At 46.5% G+C, this 18,600-nt stretch overlaps 1 protein-coding gene across 2 annotated transcripts in view; it reads left to right on the forward strand.

Moving 5' to 3' along the window:
• The first annotated feature begins 6,368 nt into the window (after positions 1–6,368).
• The window catches only part of SGF29 (SAGA complex associated factor 29), a 32,601-nt gene continuing 20,369 nt past the window's right edge, over positions 6,369–18,600 (forward strand). Inside the window, exons 1-2 of one of the 2 annotated variants that reach the window (XM_040463673.1) lie at positions 6,369–6,536; positions 11,630–11,727. The gene's annotated coding sequence lies outside the window, so the exon portion shown is untranslated. The remainder of the gene's footprint in view (positions 6,537–11,629; positions 11,728–18,600) is intronic. The other variant, XM_040463672.1, reaches the window with a different exon arrangement.

Here is an 18,600-nt window from a genome sequence, read left to right on the forward strand (position 1 = left end):
CGTCTAGGGCACCAATCATACGCCAGGCACTTGCTTGGTGCTGGGATATAGAAGTGAACAGAACACAGTACCCGTATCCAAAGGGCTCATAGGCTGGTGGATGATAGTGTCCAATAAGCAGGATGTTACCACCCAGCGTAATAAGTAGTGTGACAAAAGCACCTTCAGGCTGCACCATGCACCTAACCCAGGCTTGTGAGCAACTCCCAGAAAAACTCACGTGTGAGCTAACCTAGGAAGTCAGAGAGACCAGGTCAGTTTCCCAGGAAGGCCAAAGTGAAGGGAAGCACAGTGCATTTAGTTAGCCAAAGGAGCTAGAGCACAAGGGAATTCTGGTCCCGGATTTATTAGACGAGAGTCTTCTGTCTCACAGTTCAGTGCTCTTTTTTATTCTTGTCTTTTTAAAATTTTTTTAAAATTTTTATTTATTTTTGAGACACAGAGGGACAGAGCATGAGCAGGGGAGGGGCAGGGAGAGGGGGAGACACAGAATCTGAAGCAGGCTCCAGGCTCTGAGCTGTCAGCACAGAGCCTGATGCGGGCCTTGAACCCATGAACCATGGGATCATGACCTGAGCTGAAGTCGGACACTCAACCGAGTGGCTCAGTTGAGCCACCCAGGTGCCCCAAATCCGGAAGGGACTTTAAAAGGGATCGCTTTGGTAGGAGGGGCCAATGTCAGCATTCTGACACTAAAGGGGTCGTTGTCTGTAAACTGACCCAAATCACGTACTTTTTATTATCACCATCAATCCTCAACAGTGTCAATAGTACAATACGCCTCCCTGCCACAGCCAACACCTTCGCCCTTCGTATGCCGGGGCACCTAGCATGCACCTACACACACGTAAAAAACAGGACCAAGTGGATTTCAGAACTAGCCGAAGTATCCATATTAGCTATCTATTCATCTCATGTTACCATATGTTCTCCATTCTGTTTCATTTTGTAAACATAGCTTGAGTAGTCAAAATTACAGACATACGAAGAACTCACAACTATGTTTATCTTCGTAAGATGACGGTATTTACCTCCAGCGAAGAGCCCTGTCTCTTCAAGTCTCAAATCTATTTCCCACCGAGGCCGTGGCGTCTGGTGTCCAGTGCTGTCACTTCTGCGTTCGCGGGCTTACCTTCTCTGCTGGGTACTCTGGCACCTTCTTGGTGGGGTAGACACACAGAGGTCTTTAATGTCCAGCTGGATGTCAAAACACTGGGCGGACAGCATCACCTTGTAATTCCTGGTGAAGGTTTCCTGGATAGGATAGCCATCCTTGACTGTATAAATTCCAATCCAGGTGTCATGTGATCTAGCTGACTTTCTGTCTGACCACTCCTGGATGGTAATGTGCTCTGGGGATCCCCTGTAGAAGCCCTGGTCTTTAAAGGTGGCATCCAGCCTGAGGAATGTCAAGAGAATCCTGGGGGTCCATCAGGGAGATCTTTGAGCATTTGCTTGTTGGCTCATTCAATCTGATACATCATTCCATACTTACAGAGGAAAATCTATTCAAATACGATTTTCAAATAGTGAAGATCATAGCCTTGCAGTTTGAGTGGGTGGTGGTAGGGGATGGGGAATGTCTGTAGAGCCCAGTACTCTTCAGGGGCAGAATCTGGCCCCCCTCCCACCAGCCCTCCTCCCCAGCCCTGCTCTCAGCTGTCCCAGGTTACAGAAGTTCCCGTGCTTTGAGGAGTGGCTTCCCCCCACCCCAGAGAAAGAGAGCCCCAAGCCAATCTTATTTTCGTAAGCAAAATTATTGCAGTTACTGAACAAAGAAAGGGGGAGAGGCTAGGGGATGGGATGTCATCACACTCTTCGGGAGTGGTCATACCTTAGACAGGGATCATGGAGAACTTGTATTTTTTCCATTCCAGATTCTAGATCTCTGCAATGTTTGACTTTCTACCGCGTATACCCATTTTTAATTTAATTTAATTTAATTTTACTTTATTTTTTATTTTATTTTATATTTTATTTTATTTCTTTTTTAAAATTTATATCCAAGTTAGTTAGCATATAGTGCAATAATGATTTCAGGAGTAGAATCCCCTGATTCGTCCCCTACATATAACCCCCAGTGCTCATCCCATCAAGAGTCCTCCTTTGGGGCGCCTGGGTGGCGCAGTCGGTTAAGCGTCCGACTTCAGCCAGGTCACGATCTCGCGGTCCGTGAGTTCGAGCCCCGCGTCAGGCTCTGGGCTGATGGCTCAAAGCCTGGAGCCTGTTTCCGATTCTGTGTCTCCCTCTCTCTCTGCCCCTCCCCTGTTCATGCTCTGTCTCTCTCTGTCCCAAAAATAAATAAACGTTGAAAAAAAAATTAAAAAAAAAAAAAGAGTCCTCCTTAATGCTCCTCACCCATTTAGCCCACCTCCCAGCCATAAGAGTCTCATGTTTTGCCCTCGCTCCCTGTGTTTATATTATTTTTGCTTCCCTTCCGTTATGTTCATCTGTTTTGTATCTTAAATTCCACATATGAGCGAAGTCATATGATATTTGTCTTTTTCTGACTAATTTTGCTTAGCATAATACACTCTAGTTCCATCCATGTTGTTGCAAATGGCAAGATTTCATTCTTTTTGATTGCTGAGTAATACTCCATACAATGTATACCTATTTTAGGAGCGGCAGTGGGGTAGGGGAGGAGATAAAGGCAATTTTTAAGAGTTAATGTATTGTATCCCCTTCCCCCCTTGGGTTCCATACACACTATGCCACCGTCTGGTCATGCTACGGCTTCTTTGGTATGTGTTGGGGAGGAAAAGCAGTAAGTGTAGAGTTAGAATTTGCCCCACCTGCCTGCCATGGGAGGTCAGATCCAAAGGAAGAGCCTGTAACCAAACGAGTGAGAATTCATTCACCCGATGCACAGCAAGCCAGTAAAAACTGACACCGAGCTTTTGCAGTGAAGGAAGATAGGGTATTTATCGGTGTGGTGCCATCCAGAAGCACGAGGAGCTAATGCTCAAAATGCCCCGATGGCTTACAAGTGAGGGTTTTTCAGGGCAAAATTTGGGTCAGGGATCTTCTGAGAAGGTAGATGCTGTTGATTAGAAGCCCATGAAGTCATGTTAACAGTTGTTCCTTAGTTGGTTCTGGTGTTGCTTTGTCCGGTCCCAGGGAGGTCAAAAGTTTGTTCCACCTTTTGAGGGACTTGGAATCTGAAAAATATCTTTGTTCTGTGTGTCACAGATTTCGTGAGCTGCATCTGGTGCTTATGTGTTCAGGATAGTGCTGGTTAGCTGCCTGTATGTGCTCGGACTGCTTGTAGGTGCATACAAGTAGTTGGGCTGTATTTCTTCACGTTCCTTTGAACAGTAAGCAAGCATTTCTATCTCTTGGGCCTGGATTTGTATGTTGTTCCCTGGTCAGTCCAGCCATGTCTGGGGATCATATGACCTCTAGTTAGTCCTATCGTCTGCACTAAGAAGATGGGTGTGGGATTCAAGCCTTTTTTGTTTTGTTCAAGTGGGTTATGGGTAGGCATGAATAGGGACAAGGTGAGAGATGGGTAGCTGGCTTTCCATAGAAGGCGCCGGAAGCCCCCATGCACAGAGTCAGTTCTGAGCAGGAAGAAAGCAAAAAGGAGGGAGAGTATGAGCACCGTCCTCAGCAGTGGAGCTCTGTGAAGAAAGGGATTTGTAAAGGGATTGTTAGGAAGTCATGCTAATGTAACTCCCTCCGCATGACCTAAAGAGACCTTCAGTCAAGATCCCTGTGACTTTTCAAGGCTTTTTGGAAAAGATTTCAGATGTGATGCTCTGACGCAAAGGGACTCAGAGACCAGAAGGGCCCAGTTTTCTTTGCCACACTGTGCCTTTCTCACAGGAAGGAATGGTGCTGTCCAGGCAAAGTGAGTGCTCTGGTCAGCACCACATTTCTAAATCAGTGGGTTCTGGTTTGTACATCAGTCCCTTTTGAGCTGCATCGGTGTGAGTCTACCCTGAGAGGTTGCTCACAAAATGGAATTTCTGGTCCTGCAGACCTGAGGACCAAATTCTCTAGCAGTCACGCCACCAAGACACCGCCCCCTCGATGGCCCTCCCCAAAGCAGAGATAACACCTTCATTTTCTCTTTCATCTAACAAATGTTTTTGTTATCTGCCAGGCACAAGGCTGTGTGCTAAAGATACGGTGATGAACATAAACAGGTATGAGCCCAGCCTTCATGGGGCTTATAATCTAAGGAGTGAGAGGTAGGACAGACATAAATCAAATTATGCCACAAACAACTGTACGATTGTGTTATTGTGTTATGGTCACAATTACAGGAGGTCTACTACATGGGGCTCTCGAGGGATCGTGACAGAGGGATTTGGCCCAGTCAGGGAGACCTGAAGTTGAGTAGGAGATTTGGAGGTAAATAGGGCAGGGAAATATGCTCCAGAGGAGGGAGGAGGGACATGGCAGGTATGAAAGACCTAAAGAAGTGGAGACGCTGAAGGAGAGAGCGAGGTGGAGAGGGTTGGGAGAGAAGGTGATGGGGCGGGAGACCCAGGTGCCAGTTCACGCACACCTTTGTGTTTTAAGAAGCGTGCTCTGGCCAGAATGTGTGAGGGCAGACAATTTAAGGGGCTATTGCCAGTCTCATTGGGCAGTTATACTTCCCAGAAAAATCCTCACATTGGCCGCTAGAGGACAGGCATGAGGCTGGTTGTCTGCCGTAGCCAGTAGTTGGAGGCGATTTAAATGTCCATCACCACGGGTCCAGATAACTACAATGTGGATGTCCATTGAGAAAGACTACACAGTTATTCTAAGTAACAGGCACAAGGACAAATCTTAAAAGTACAGGGCGGAGTGGAAAAAATAAGAAACTGAGGTTTATAGCACAATACCATTTAAGCAAATTAAAAATACATGCACCCTAAACAACACGCGTGTTTTGTAAAGACACACACACGCTGGGGAAGGGAGGAGGAGTGGAGAAGAGATAAAGGTCATCAACAGAGAAAACAAGAGAGAGGGTGTACTGAGCCCAGTGATTGTAGTCTGTCATAAAGCGAGTAATGAGTGACCCAACCTCCACATCTGGGAATAAACAAATAAAAAGCTCTTGCAGTTGTTGAACGAGGAGTAGAGACCCCTCAGACGAGGGTGCAAGTAGTGAAGACGATAAGTGTATGGAGTATGTTTTATGAATGAAACATACAAAACATATTAACAGCACCTGGTACATAATAAGTCCCCAACAATGTGAACTGTTATTATTTGTTATTTAACCAAGCTACATGGAATTTCTTGGTCAGCACTAGGAAATTTACTGATAGATCCCTTCTATTCCCCTCAGGAGGGGTGACCTTGCCCAAAACAATGTATTCTTTGCTAATAATATCCTTTTTTTCTGCTCCCTCTCCACTTCAAAAACCTTTCCTTTTCTTCAGCTCGGTGGGTGGGATGCGGCCCAATTCACGAACCGTTTCAATAAAGCCAATTTGACCTTCTAAGTTACTCAGTTGAATTTCTGTCGTTTGACAGTAGTAGTATAGGAGATTAAAGATAAATTCAAACAAACAAACAAACAAACAAACAAACAAACAATTGTGAGCTCCAAATCTCTTCTGAGGAGCAACTAAGGTCAGTATTTGACATTCAGGAGAAACAGCTCTTGAGACCTCCACAAACGCAAAATTTGTGATATCCTTGCCAGCATTAGCTTCATAAAATGCAGGATATAGGGCTGAGACTGGATAGATGGTCGTGCCATCATCATTGAGACAGAGATCACAAAATCAAAAAGAAGCTTGATGGGGGGGGGAATGATGCATTAATTTGGGGCTGAAACAGTTTGTGTTGAAGTCTGCGATCCTTCTAAGTGCACACGAAAATATTGAGGGCCTACTATGTGCCCTTATAGGTACTAGGAATGTGCTAGGTACTGGGAACACATAGGTGAACAAAACAGATGATCCTAACCTTATTGGGCTGGCAAGTGTATCAAATAATCAAACGACATAAAATGTACTTCTAAACTTTGGCAGAGGTTATGTAAGAAGTTATAAGATACTGGTATGTAAACCAATATAGTTAAACATTTACTCACGTCCTTAATAGGTTCCTGAGAAGACTCCCTGAAAGGGCAATTTCTGGGTCTAAGGATCTGTTTGTTTTAATTTATTCAAACTTTTTAAAATAGAGTTTATCTTTTGGAGCAACCTGTGGTTTCACACACACAATTTTTTTTTTTTTATTATCTTATAGAGGCTTTGGGGAATGAGAGGCTACTGAAAACAGACAAAGGCCTTAGTTTGTTAAAATAAGGTCCAACGGCTGACTCCGGACTAGGGTGACAAAATAAAAACTACATTTCCCAAGGAGCAGCGCGGCACGTCACACGGGAAGGACGGCGCACGCGTGAAGGGGTTCGCGCTGCGACTAGCTCATAAAAGGAAAACAGCGTGTGTGGCTCTTGACGTGCCGCGAATCTTCGAACGTAAGGGCGTTAGCTAACGCTTTGAAAAGCATTCGAGGGACGCGCCCGCTCCTGCCGTCGTAATTTCCAGCGCGACGTGCTTACTCCGTTCGTGGCTTGGCAGGTGGGGCTGGGTCGCGGTCTGGGGCCCCCGGGAAATGGCGGGAGCGGAGGGTTAGGGTCCCCGGTGCGTCCCTACTCCCGGGCCTTGCCGAGGCGGCTCTCGAGGGGCGGTGCGCACGCGCCCTGGGCGGGGAGAGGCGGGGCTGGAGGAGGGAGGGCCGGCGGTGTTTGAGTTTGCGCGTGCGCTTGCCGAAAGCTGGCGCGCGCGGTGCGGGGCGCTAAGGCGGCGGAGGCGGGGTACTCAGCCCAGGTGAGGGAAGACAGCAGCCAAGGATGCGCCCCCCTTAAGGAGATGACTTCATTCGCCCTCCAGAGACTTCCAGTTGCCTCCTCATCTGTCTGCGCCCGTTTACAGCCTAGGGCTTCAGTCTGTAGCTGACATCTCATCTCCGGGTCTCTTGAGAACCCACTCCAGTCTAGGCCCCCACCATTCCACTGAAATGGCACTTTGTCAAAGCCACCAATGATCGCAACGTCGCCAAATTCAGTTTTAACTTCGTTCGCACTCCCGTAGCATTGTTGATGCAGTTCATCGTTGCCCCTTCTTGAAGCACATTCTTCATTTGATTTGTGCAATAGCCACGTCTTTAGCCTCAGCTCTCAGCCTCAGCCTCAGAGGCTTTAGCCTCAGCCTCAGAGGCTTCTCCTCTGCTGATTTCTTGTTCCTCTTCCTTATCTCTAATGAGTACACCGCCCCCAGGCCTCATCCTGGATCTCTTCTCCGTGGTCACTTCCTAGGAGCTATCAATTTCAAGGCTTTAAATATAAATACTGTGTGTTGTGCTTTCAAATTTCTATCTGCAGCCCAGTGCTCTACCTTGAACTCCAGATTCTTATAGTCACCTCTCAAATGATATCTCTTAAAATGTCAAATCAGCATCTCAAACATGTACAAAACTGACATTTTAAGTTTTACCCTTCTCGTACCTTAACCTGTCTGACCATTCTTCCAGTTGCTCATGCCAAACACTGAGTTATTCTTGGTGTATTTTGTCCCCCTCCCCTTTCCTTCTCCAGTATATTATCATGTATTTGCCCTTGAGGCTTTGAAGTTTCACTATTGGGTGTCTAATTGTAGATTATTCTCTTTGGCACTTTGTCCTTTTTGCCTGAGGATTTGTGTTTTCGGTTCTTTGACATCCCTGTCATTGTTTATTCAAATTTATCTGTGTATCTACTCTGTCCTCTATGTCCCTTTTATTTAAAAAAAAATTTTTTTAATGTTTATGTATTTATTTTGAGAGAGTGCACATGTGCATGCAAGCCGGGGAGGGACAGAGAGAAAGAATCCCAAGCATGGAGCCCGACAGGATTCAATCCCACGAACCATGAGATCATGACCCGAGCCAACATCAAGAGTTGTTCCTTAACCAACTGAGCCTCCCAGGGACCCCATCTCTATGTCCCTTTTAACTTTCACCTACAAATAAGTATATGGGACTATTTGTTTAATGTCTGTGTTCCTTTCTGGACTGTAAGTTTTGTACAGCAAGGCAGGGACTCTTTGCCTCATTCACTGCTGTATGTTCCTCATGCCTGGCACAGCAGTATTTAACAAATTATTGAATGAATTAATTTATAGAGAAAAAGTACCTCTTCTCCGTAAGTGGGAGTAGATTGTCTTTCTTAGAGTATGTTTATAGGAACTATTTTTTTTTTTTCTGGGATTGGAGAGAAGGTATTGACTAACCCAGCTTCAGAATTGGTGCATGCTTCTAAGCTGAAAGACTGTTTTAAGAGATTTCCAGGATTCAGCTCCCATAATCTATTTTGAAGACTTAGTAGGTGCCAGGCCCTGTGCTAGTTGCTGGGAATATAGGGACAAATACGCCTGCTTCTCTGTCTTCTGAGAGTTTGTGGTCTGCAGGAGAGACAAGTTAATGCAAGTGTCTCGTGCGTGTGTGACAGGTGCAAGAACAGAAATTTGTGTACTGTGCTTTGGAAATTTTGATTGCCCTTGGCATCAGGGCACCTGAGCAGGGCCTGGGACAGCCAGATCCCCCTGCCATTCTCTTCTGGCTGCAAGCAGCTTTGTTCTTTTACACGAGGACACAAATAACATCATAAATACTATGTTCTATGTATGCTGTGGTGTGAGAAATGTTGGCAAGTACTGCCGTGAAAGTATTAACTTGGCTGCCATTTGATTTGCACCTGAAAGACGAGCAAATTTGAGACCCACGGAGAGGTAGGGAAAGGATTAAAGGACCTGAAGCATGAAAGTCTGTGCTTGCTTGGGATGGGGACACTGGAATTGCTTACTGCAGTTGCTGTATGGTATTGCTGTTTGAGAGGGGCTGGCTGTCCAGGATCTGAAGTGGTGCCTTGAAAGTGTTTTGTCGGGGCACCTGGCTGGCTCAGTTGGTGGAGTGTGTGACTCTTGATCTCGGGGTCGTGAGTTCAAGCCCCACGTTGGGTGTAGAGATTGCTTAAATAAACAGACTTTTTAAAAAATCTTAAAAAAAGAAGTGTTTTGTAAACCACAGTGTGTGTTTTATAAATACCTGGCCCAGCACGAGGCACCCTGTTCTCAGTGGGTAGGTCCATTAGAATTCATAGTTTTAGTGACCCAGCTTTCCGGAGCTGGAAACAGGGGCATGTAGTAAGTCAGCCTTTTAAACCTCATTTCTAAATTTGTGTACAAAGAGTCTTACAAGTGTTTTAAAAATGAATCTTCTATAGGATCCTATATCATTTGCATTGGAAAAAACACCCAGTATACATCACTTCAGGATTTGTGGTCACTCTATCTGTGGAGGGGAAGCTACTTTGTTGAACATTATACCAATAGGTTTGGGATGTTGATCATGAGCCTTAAGGCTTAGGTCATAGAGTCAGACAGATCTGGATTTGAATCCCACCTCTTCCACTTATTACTTGTGTGACTTCAGTAAAGTCATTGATTTCTCCAAGACTCCTGTTTCCACAGTGTTAAATGAAGAGCAGTTTAGATGGAGTCATCTACATAAAAGTGCTTAGCTCATAGTAGGTATTCAGTAAGGAATAGCTGTCAGTGTTTGTCGTAGATTCTAAATCTAAAGTTCTCTCTTAGCCAGCAAGAGAGCAGATGCAGGATTAAAAGCAAGAGACGGCTAATGTCTGAGAAAAGACAAGACCCCGAATAAGGGTCCTTGCTCTGTATTTATTAAGATCAGAAGGCTTACAAACGTGATGGGCATGCACAAAGAGACAATGAATCTGTGAACACTAACTCATGGGCATGAGGGAAAGGGGGTTTTGAAGATACACGGTGTTTGAGGTTTGGGTCAATCCTGGCGCCAGGCAGATGGGCAGATGGTTGTTAATGGCAGACAGGAGGCACAATGTCTGTTTGTCTTAGCTAGCCTAGGGGATAAGGCAGATAGGGAAATAACCTCAGGGTTAACAAGGCACCTTTTCTTTTGCTAATCAGCTCTGCTCTGGGCTGCTTCACCCACAGCAGCAGAGGTCTATAGCCCTATTTACCTGTTTACTTAACTTGGTCCTTCCCTCCTGTGAAAGCAGCTTTACTGCTATAGTACTAAATTGGGGGGCACTTTTGCCCTGAATACCTAATCTTGCTTACTTCATATACCTTTGTTTTGGGGGCCTTTGCCCCCCTCTCTATTCTAGGGGCCTTTGCCCCCTACCACGTCTATTCTGGGGGCCTTTGCCCCTCTCCTACTCTATTCTGGGGGCCTAATCTTGTCTACTCAAGCTTGGGTAAGAGCATCCTATGGCTTTGTAATTCTTTTTTTTTTTTTTTTTTCCAACATTTATTTATTTTTGGGACAGAGAGAGACAGAGCATGAACGGGGGAAGGGCAGAGAGAGAGGGAGACACAGAATCGGAAACAGGCTCCAGGCTCTGAGCCATCAGCCCAGAGCCTGACGCGGGGCTCGAACTCACGGACCGCAAGATCGTGACCTGGCTGAAGTCGGACGCTTATCCGACTGCGCCACCCAGGCGCCCCATGTAATTCTTTATGCCTTGTTAACCCACTGGTGCAAGCCCAGGGAATTTCTAAACTTATTTCCCACAATTGTTACCTTTATGTTTATCAGATGCCACTATGAATCGCCATCCTATTGGTGACTCTTTCAGTGCAATCTTTTTTTTTTTTTAATTTTTTTTTCAACGTTTTTTATTTATTTTTGGGACAGAGAGAGACAGAGCATGAACGGGGGAGGGGCAGAGAGAGAGGGAGACACAGAATCGGAAACAGGCTCCAGGCTCTGAGCCATCAGCCCAGAGCCCGACGCGGGGCTCGAACCCACGGACCGCGAGATCGTGACCTGGCTGAAGTCGGACGCTTAACCGACTGCGCCACCCAGGCACCCCTCTTTCAGTGCAATCTTAATAACAGTTGATTGAGAGTTTCTAGTAGACGAAATGGTCTTACTTCATGATCTCTTCTGCTAATGAATAAGCCGAAGTCCTTACAAAGTTTGAAATTGGGAGGGAGAACATAGATTTTAGAGTTTGCAGTTTTGTAACTACCTGTTATTTCCTGAGTTACCGAGCATAATTTAACCACTCTGAACTTCAGGTTCCCCAGCTATAGAGAGGGTGTGCTTAGGCGATTGTTAGGTTTCAATGAGAATGATGTATGTAAGCTCTGGTCTAGAAGCATGGTAGGTAGTAGGGGAAAGAAATCCGCATCTCCTTAATTTTTTCAAACCAATTGATGAATGTAGATTGTTGTTGAGCGTGGCTACATTGAGAGTATGGGATCTGAGTGTAGGGTCTTAGATGCCTGCCTTCCGTTTGATTCAGAACAAAGCTCTGTCTTAAGCCCTGTGGGATTGATGTTAGAGTGGTTTAAGTATAGAATGTTTGGATTTGTTGGTATGAAGCCTTGGCTTCTAGACAAGATGCTAGAGAACAGGTTTAGACTGAGTGGTTAGCGGTTAACTCGTTCTTTGTCTTTATAATTACCTATTAGGCTTCTCAGTTGCAGATAACAAAAAGCTAACCCAAACTAGTCCAAGGAGAAAAGTAGTATCCATTAGACTCTAACTGAAAAATCCTGGGTATACCAGCCTCAGGCACGGTTATGTCCCAAAACCTAAGTTATGTCACCAGGAATTTTTTTTTTCTTTTAATGTCTTTCAGCTCCACTTTCCTCCATGTTGACTTCTGTCTCAGACAGGCAAAAGCCTCCATCAGTTCCAGGCTTCCCTGCTACTCTGTTAACAACCAACTGAAAGAAGGTATCTCTTTTCAGATAGCTTCCAGCAAAAGATCTTTTTTTCCCCCTAATTTCTAATTTTAATTAAAACAATTTTTAAAAATTTTTTCAAACATTTATTTTTTTGAGAGACAGAGCACTAGGGGGGCAGGGGCAGAGAGAGAGAGAGAGAGAGAGAGAGTCACAGATTCCGAAGCAGGCTCAAGGCTCCAAGCTGTCAGCACAGAGCCCAACATGGGGCTCGAACCCATGAACCGTGAGATCATGACCTGAGCCGAAGTTGGATGCTTAACCGACTGAGTCACTCAGGCGCGCCCCAGCAAAAGCTCTTAAATTGATTTGGGCCAGACTTAGGTCACATTCCTCTTCCTGAGCTAGTCATGGTGGTCAGAAAGAGTGGAATACTCTTGTGGGCCCAGGTCATATACCCATCTTGGAGCCAAGGTGAAGGACATTTTCTCGAAGGAGAAATTGGGAGTACTGTTACCAAAATGGAGAGAAAAGGTGATGGGCATACACTGAGAGGTTGCTTCCAGTAATGATGGAGGAGCTCAGATCAGGCCAACCCTCTCACAGACGATGACCATAACTTGTACAAATTAAAACAAAACAAAAACCCACTAACTGGAGTCAGTGGAGCAGGAGCTGACCCCCAGAAGGGAGTGGCATTGATGAGGTGTTCTCAATGTCTTGTTACGTGATACTCATCTTGAAAAGATAGCCACGCAGAGGGAGTTCCAGTTTTTTTTTTATGTTTGTTTATTTTTGAGAAAGAGAGAGACAGAGTGCAAGCAGGGGAGGGGCAGAGGGAGAGGGAGACACAGAATCCGAAGCAGGCTCCAGGCTCTGAGCTCTCTGTCAGCACAGAGCCTGATGCGGGGCTCGAATTCGTGAACTGCAAGATCATGACCTGAGCTGAAGTCGGATGCTCAACCGACTGAGCCCCCCAGGTGTCCCCCAGATTCTTGATATAAAAGTCATTTTACCTAAATGTCCCACCCACCGGTGAATGGAAAAACAAAATCCATACCAGTGGGGTATTATTCAGCCATAAAAGGAATGAAATACACATGTATAGCAGGAATGAACCTTGAAAATATTGTGCTAAGTGAAAGAAGCCAGTCCCCAAAGGCCACATAGTGTGTGATTTTGTTTCTATGAAGCATCTAGAACAGGCAGATCTGTAAAGTCAGAAAGTAGAATAAACAGTTGCCAGTGGCTAAGGGGAGTGACTGCTGATGGGGACAGGTTTTTGGGGTGTACAGGCTTTGGGGGTCCTGAAAATAATTCTGAAATTAGGTCGCGATGATGGTGGCACAACCTTTTGAATATACTAAAAGGCCGCTGAATTGAACATGTAAAGGAAGCCACATAAGCACATGGGAAGGTGCTCAGCATCAGTGGTCACCAGAGAAGTCTAAATTAAACCCACAATGGAAAACCACTTCACACTAGCTAGAATGGCTAAATTTTCTTAAATAAAATGAAAACAACAACACTGTATGTCATCGGGCATGTAGAGCAACTAAAACTTCCATATGTTGTTGGTGGGAAGCCGGTACACCTTCTCAGGAACAGGGTCTGGTCTGGCGGTTTCCTGTAAAATTAAGTATCCACCTCAGACCTAAGCACTTAAGAGAAATGAACATATGTCTGAAAAAAGACTCACATGTGACTGCTCGTGACAGTTTTATTCACAGTGGCCCCGAACTGGGAATCACCCAGGTGCCACCAAAGCGAGGGCTGGTTAAAGAAACAGGTTTTTTCATACAGGAGAATGCTGCTGGGCAGTGGAAAGAAACAGACTCCTGATACACATACCACCACCAATGAATCTCAAAAACATGTTGAGAGAATCCGGACCCTAAAGATGGTGGATGGCATGATTACATTTCAGTGAAATTCTAGAACAGGTGTAACTAATCGATAGTGAAAAATGTCAGAATGGTGGTTCCCTCTGGGTAGAAATAGAAGGTGGGGCTTTGTTTGTTTGTTTTTTAAGAGCATGAGCAGGATAGAGGAACAGAGGGAGAGAGAGAGAATCTTAAGCAGGCTCTGCGCTCAGCATGGGTCTGTCCTGGGGCTTGATCGTATGACCCTGGAATCATGACCTAAGCCCAAATCAAGAGCGAGATATTCAACAACTGAGCCACCCAGGCGCCGCGGAAGTTGTGGCTTCTAAACCGGTTGGAAGAAGAGAGTGCTAGGAGCCAAAAAGTGTATAGTGTTGGGCCTTGCCTCAGAATTCAGAAGAATGCCTGAAACCTTGCAGGGATTGCCTGGCCTCCCAGGGTTAAGAACAGTGATAGATCAGCTGGGGCCTTTGGACTCTGATAACAGGCAGCTTGGGCTCAAAGCCATGTCCTCCCAGCTGGGAGCTCTGGCCTTTCAGCCAAGTTCCAGTGCCCGGTGCTTGGTTCCCACAGGCTCTGGTGTTGCAGATGTTTTCTGGGGAAGTCCAAGTTCACAACCGACTGGATCCAGTTAGTGGGAGTTTGTTGTAAAATCATAAAATGAGGTGGTTCTCCCAAGCAAGGCGCCACCCAGCAGGCAGAGCTCACACAGGAGAGCACTCCTCCATGGTGTGGTCTTTGTGCGGGCCATCCGCTCAGAGCCGCTCCCCTCAGGCTCGGGATGCATCAGTGTTTTCTTTTGCTTGTGCCTTTGACTGCTTTGCTCGACTTAGCATAGTCCCTGTTTTTTCCTGGCAGTTCCCTGAGCCACATCTGTGGACAGAGAGAGGGAAACTCATGTCCACTAAGTGTGTGTGTTGTCCCAGGCACTGCCTGGACCTTGTGTTGTTAATCCTCCAGTGGGTGCTCTGGTCTTTATGGAGACTCAGAAAGGTTAAGGAGCGCCCACGGGGTGAGTAAAAGGCCTCATGAAAGTTTCCGATTCTGTGTCTCCCTCTCTCTCTGCCCCTCGCCCGTTCATGCTCTGTCTCTCTCTGTCCCAAAAATAAATAAAAAACGTTGAAAAAAATTAAAAAAAAAAAAAGGCCTCATGAGAACTTAATGTTCCCTGTTCTGTCCCCTTTCCCCTCCTTGGAATGCTCCTAAAATATGCATGGCCGTTCATTTCTCTGATGACTTGTTGGTGGCGTATTTCATTTCTTTTTGTGACTCGATGCGTTTGGGCATGCGGGAATGCTGTTTGCCTCTTCCTGTGTTTACCAGAATAGTTTCTGATAAACAGCTGCCAAGCCCTCCTATGTTCTAGGCTTTGTTTTGGGTGCCAAGGCACAGAGATGACTAACACTCAGTTCTTGTACTTAAGGGGCTGGAAATCCTAGAAATGGGCTCCTACACAAATAGAAAACAGTTTTACAAGAGCAAGTGCACTCTGATTGCAGTTATATTGCATGTACAGGGAGTGGCACACAAAATGAAAATCATTTAGGTTGCTGAGGTTTACTTTAATAATTCTTTAATAATTCTTATACTATTTTTTTGTCTGCTAAATTAGGAAAAAATGGAAAGAGAGGTGTGGCCAGAGTGCTCTGGGGCCCAGGGGCGTTCCTCACTGCTGAGTGGTTAAGGAGTGCCTCAAAGAAGAGAGGGCATTTGAGCAGGAAGAACATGCTGGCATTTGTCTGTTAGGTTTGGGGGGAAGGGGCATCCGGGTAGTGGAAAAGCTTGATGGTCCACTTGCAGAGGTGACTGGTTCCAGAGAAAGCAGTCGTTCGTTGTATAATCGAGAGATGAGCTTTTCCCGGGCGGGGCACTACCCAGCGGACAAAGCGACCCTCCGGAATGCTGTTCTCCATCTCAGCACTTCACAGTGTTTCACACTGGATAGAAATGAGGGGAGGCGAAAGCATTTTAAAAACTACCAGTCACCATTTATACGTGAGGGGATCCCGATGATTGGTATAGGGGCTGAGTGTCGGAGGCCAAAGGTCTCCAAAAACGGGGCCCACCCCCCACTGCTGCTTGCTGGTTGCAAGATTAGGCCCTGACTGCTTTGCTCTTTGACCTCCTTCTTCCCCTCCAGACCACGTGGGTCAGCTTTCAAATTTCAGTGTGCTGAAAGTTTCAAGCTCCATCACGTGTGTGTGTGTGTGTGTGTGTGTGTGTGTGTGTGTGTGTGTCTCTGCATCTTCCGTTTGCAAAAGGTTTTCTGAGATACATGCTTTTTTTCCTGTGTATGCATAGGATACCTCTGGAGAAATACCCAAGAAACAGTAGGGGTTACTTCTAGAGGTGGGAGATTTCATTGTACTTCTGGAATCATTTGAATTTTTTTTTATTATGTGCATATGTTAAAGGTGTTTTTTTTTTTTTTTCCCTTAAGAGGAACAGGCTTTGTGTCCAGCCACAGTGAGGCACAGCAATGGGTGATATTGTGATAATGTGATGAGAGCCCCAACTAAGACAGTGACAGGTGGGGTGGAAGGGAGGGGCCGGGTTTGGGAGAAATTTCTGAGGCAAAATCCCTAGGAATGGAATGGGATGGATCAGGGAGATGTGGGGTTGCAGATGGCCAAGAAGGAGGAGTGGATGCCTCTGAGATGTGAGGCCTGGGAGGCTGGCTGGGCAGCGATGGGTGCCATCAAACCACATCTGGAAGGCAGAGCAGAGCAGGAAGTGTGAGTTGTCTGAGGGGCATCTCGGGCCCTCAGCTGGCAGCTCAAAATCTGAGCTGGGAACCTTGGCGAGGGGTCAGGGTTGATGGAGGAATCTGGAAGTTTCAGAATATGGGGCCTTACAGCAGATGAGCTACCCAGGGAGCTTAGAGACTGAGAGGGGGGTCCTGGAGTAGCCGTCCTGTGGGTGGGTTGGAGGAGGGGGCAGCAGAAGGACCGCACAGGGTGGTTGGAGAAATAGGAGGGACCGCAGGCCTGGAAGCTCAGCCAAGCTTTGAGAAGCAGCATGTGGTCAGGTGTTCAGGGCAGCAGAAAGGTCCAGGAGCTAACAGGAGATCACTGGGGACTGGGCGGGAGGAGCCATGCTGTGTCGGGCTGAGTTGTGAATGGGAATAGAAAATGAGGACAGTGGGTACGTGTGGAGCCCTGTGCTAGGTATCGAGGATCTAGTGATCCCCACCCTCAAGAGAGGAGACAAAAACACACAAAGAGAATTTGAATATGATTTGATAGGCACTATGTATGGTAGAGAGATGCACAGGATAATTCGAGGCCACAGAGAAAGGTGACAAGTCAGCCTAGGAGACAGGTTTCTGACCGTGGCTGGTGAAGGGAGATGGTATATGAGCCAGATCCTAGAGAGTAAGTAGTTAAATTGGGCCGAGGATTAGGGATGTCCTGCTTGCAGGAAGCACATCCCAGATGGAGGGAACAGCATGGGGATAAGAAATGTGACATGGGGTGTGGTCAAAAGCAGGAGTGTGAAGTGTCTGGAGTATGAAGTGTGAGGCAGGCAGGGTAACGAGAGGAGATAGGAATGGGGGGCCAGGGATGGAGGCCTCTTCCGTCGAGTCTGTGTTGTGGGTAAGGACTTGATGTACCCTGGAGGCGCGGGTTGAAAGCATTTGGCAGGGGAACATGGCCACGCTTGTCTTTCAGATGGGTGGTGCCACGGCCGTGTGGAGGGTGGATTTGATGGAGAGGAAAATGCAGAAGGCGGTGCTGTGTAAGTTACCGGGAGGCCATTGGTGTGGTGGGAAACAGTGACTGAAGGCTAAGAAGGGGGCAGTGAGTCAACAGGAGCAGTGACTGAGGGAGAAGGTGGTTTGAAAACAGCTGTTTTCAGCACAGGCAGCTGAGTGGCTTCTGGACATACCGGCAGGGAAGGAGCGAGCTAGCACACAGGAGTTTTAGGGGTGGAGTGGGTGGAGTGGGTAGGGAGGGATGAGTTGGGTTTTGGACATACAGGTTTTTTTTTTTTTTTTTTTTTTTAAGTTCTATTGAGCTATAATTCACATACCATACAATTCACCCAAAGTGCACGATTCATTGTTGGTTTGTTGTTGTTGTTTCACTGATTTGTACAGCCATCACCAGTATTTTAGAATGGTTTCTGGACAAATTGATTTAAAATCTTTCTGAAATAGTAGAAAATTTCTAGCGTATAGGAGAGACTCATACAAGGAATGTCTGTGTCAGGCATAGGGATTTGGGGTCTTCTCTGGTAGGGCTGTCCAGCCAGCATGAAAATAAGGTTCTGAATCTTGGGGAAGCTGTGGGGGCTGGAGGTAGATTTGGGAGTTGGTGCCATGTGGCTCATAGTTGATAATACGAGGGAAGAAGCCTTTGCTTAACAACAAAGTTTGGGAGAGTTGATGTGGGAAGTTCACAGTGGACCTTACTGCAGGGGCGAGGGGTGGGGAGAGGGACAGGGCAGGAGAGAGGTGGTGTGTCAAGTAGAATTATTATCAAGTTCTTGCCAAGTCCTTGACACAACTTACCAGTGGTGGTTATTGATGTGAGGGGATTGCTGATGAAAGCAGAGGTGTTTGTTCTTGCCTGAGGAGCTCCCAGTCTGGTTGGGGAAGAAAAGCCAGTTTATAAAGGTAGGTTGGAAAGTCTAGATAGGAAGAGTCCAACAGGAGACACGTTTGGCTTATTTAGGGACAGTCAGGCAAGACCAGGCTTGAGCTGATCCTTGCAAGTGTAAGCTTTGGAGGAAGGGCATGCCCTTCAGCCTCTCTGGAGGGGAGGGGTGGTGGAAGGGACCTCCATGTCAAGTGTTTGTAGATGGGACGGGCTGGAAGGAATGTTCGAAAATGATGATGGGATAGGCTGGAAGGAATGTTCGCAAATAATGAGGGCTGCCACTGTGTGTACCTCAGGACCGGATCCCTTCCCTCAACTGCCCGTGTCTTCTTCAGATGCAGCCCTGTTCTCTGGCCCTTGGTCTTGTTCTCAGCATGCTTCTAGAAGCCCCTCAGCCAGCATACTCCCATTTCCCCACCCAAAGCCCCCCCCCCCCCCCCC

The sequence above is a fragment of the Herpailurus yagouaroundi genome, unplaced genomic scaffold (assembly GCF_014898765.1).
Source record: "Herpailurus yagouaroundi ecotype Mexico unplaced genomic scaffold, PumYag 410, whole genome shotgun sequence".
NCBI classification, from domain to species: domain Eukaryota; kingdom Metazoa; phylum Chordata; class Mammalia; order Carnivora; family Felidae; genus Herpailurus; species Herpailurus yagouaroundi.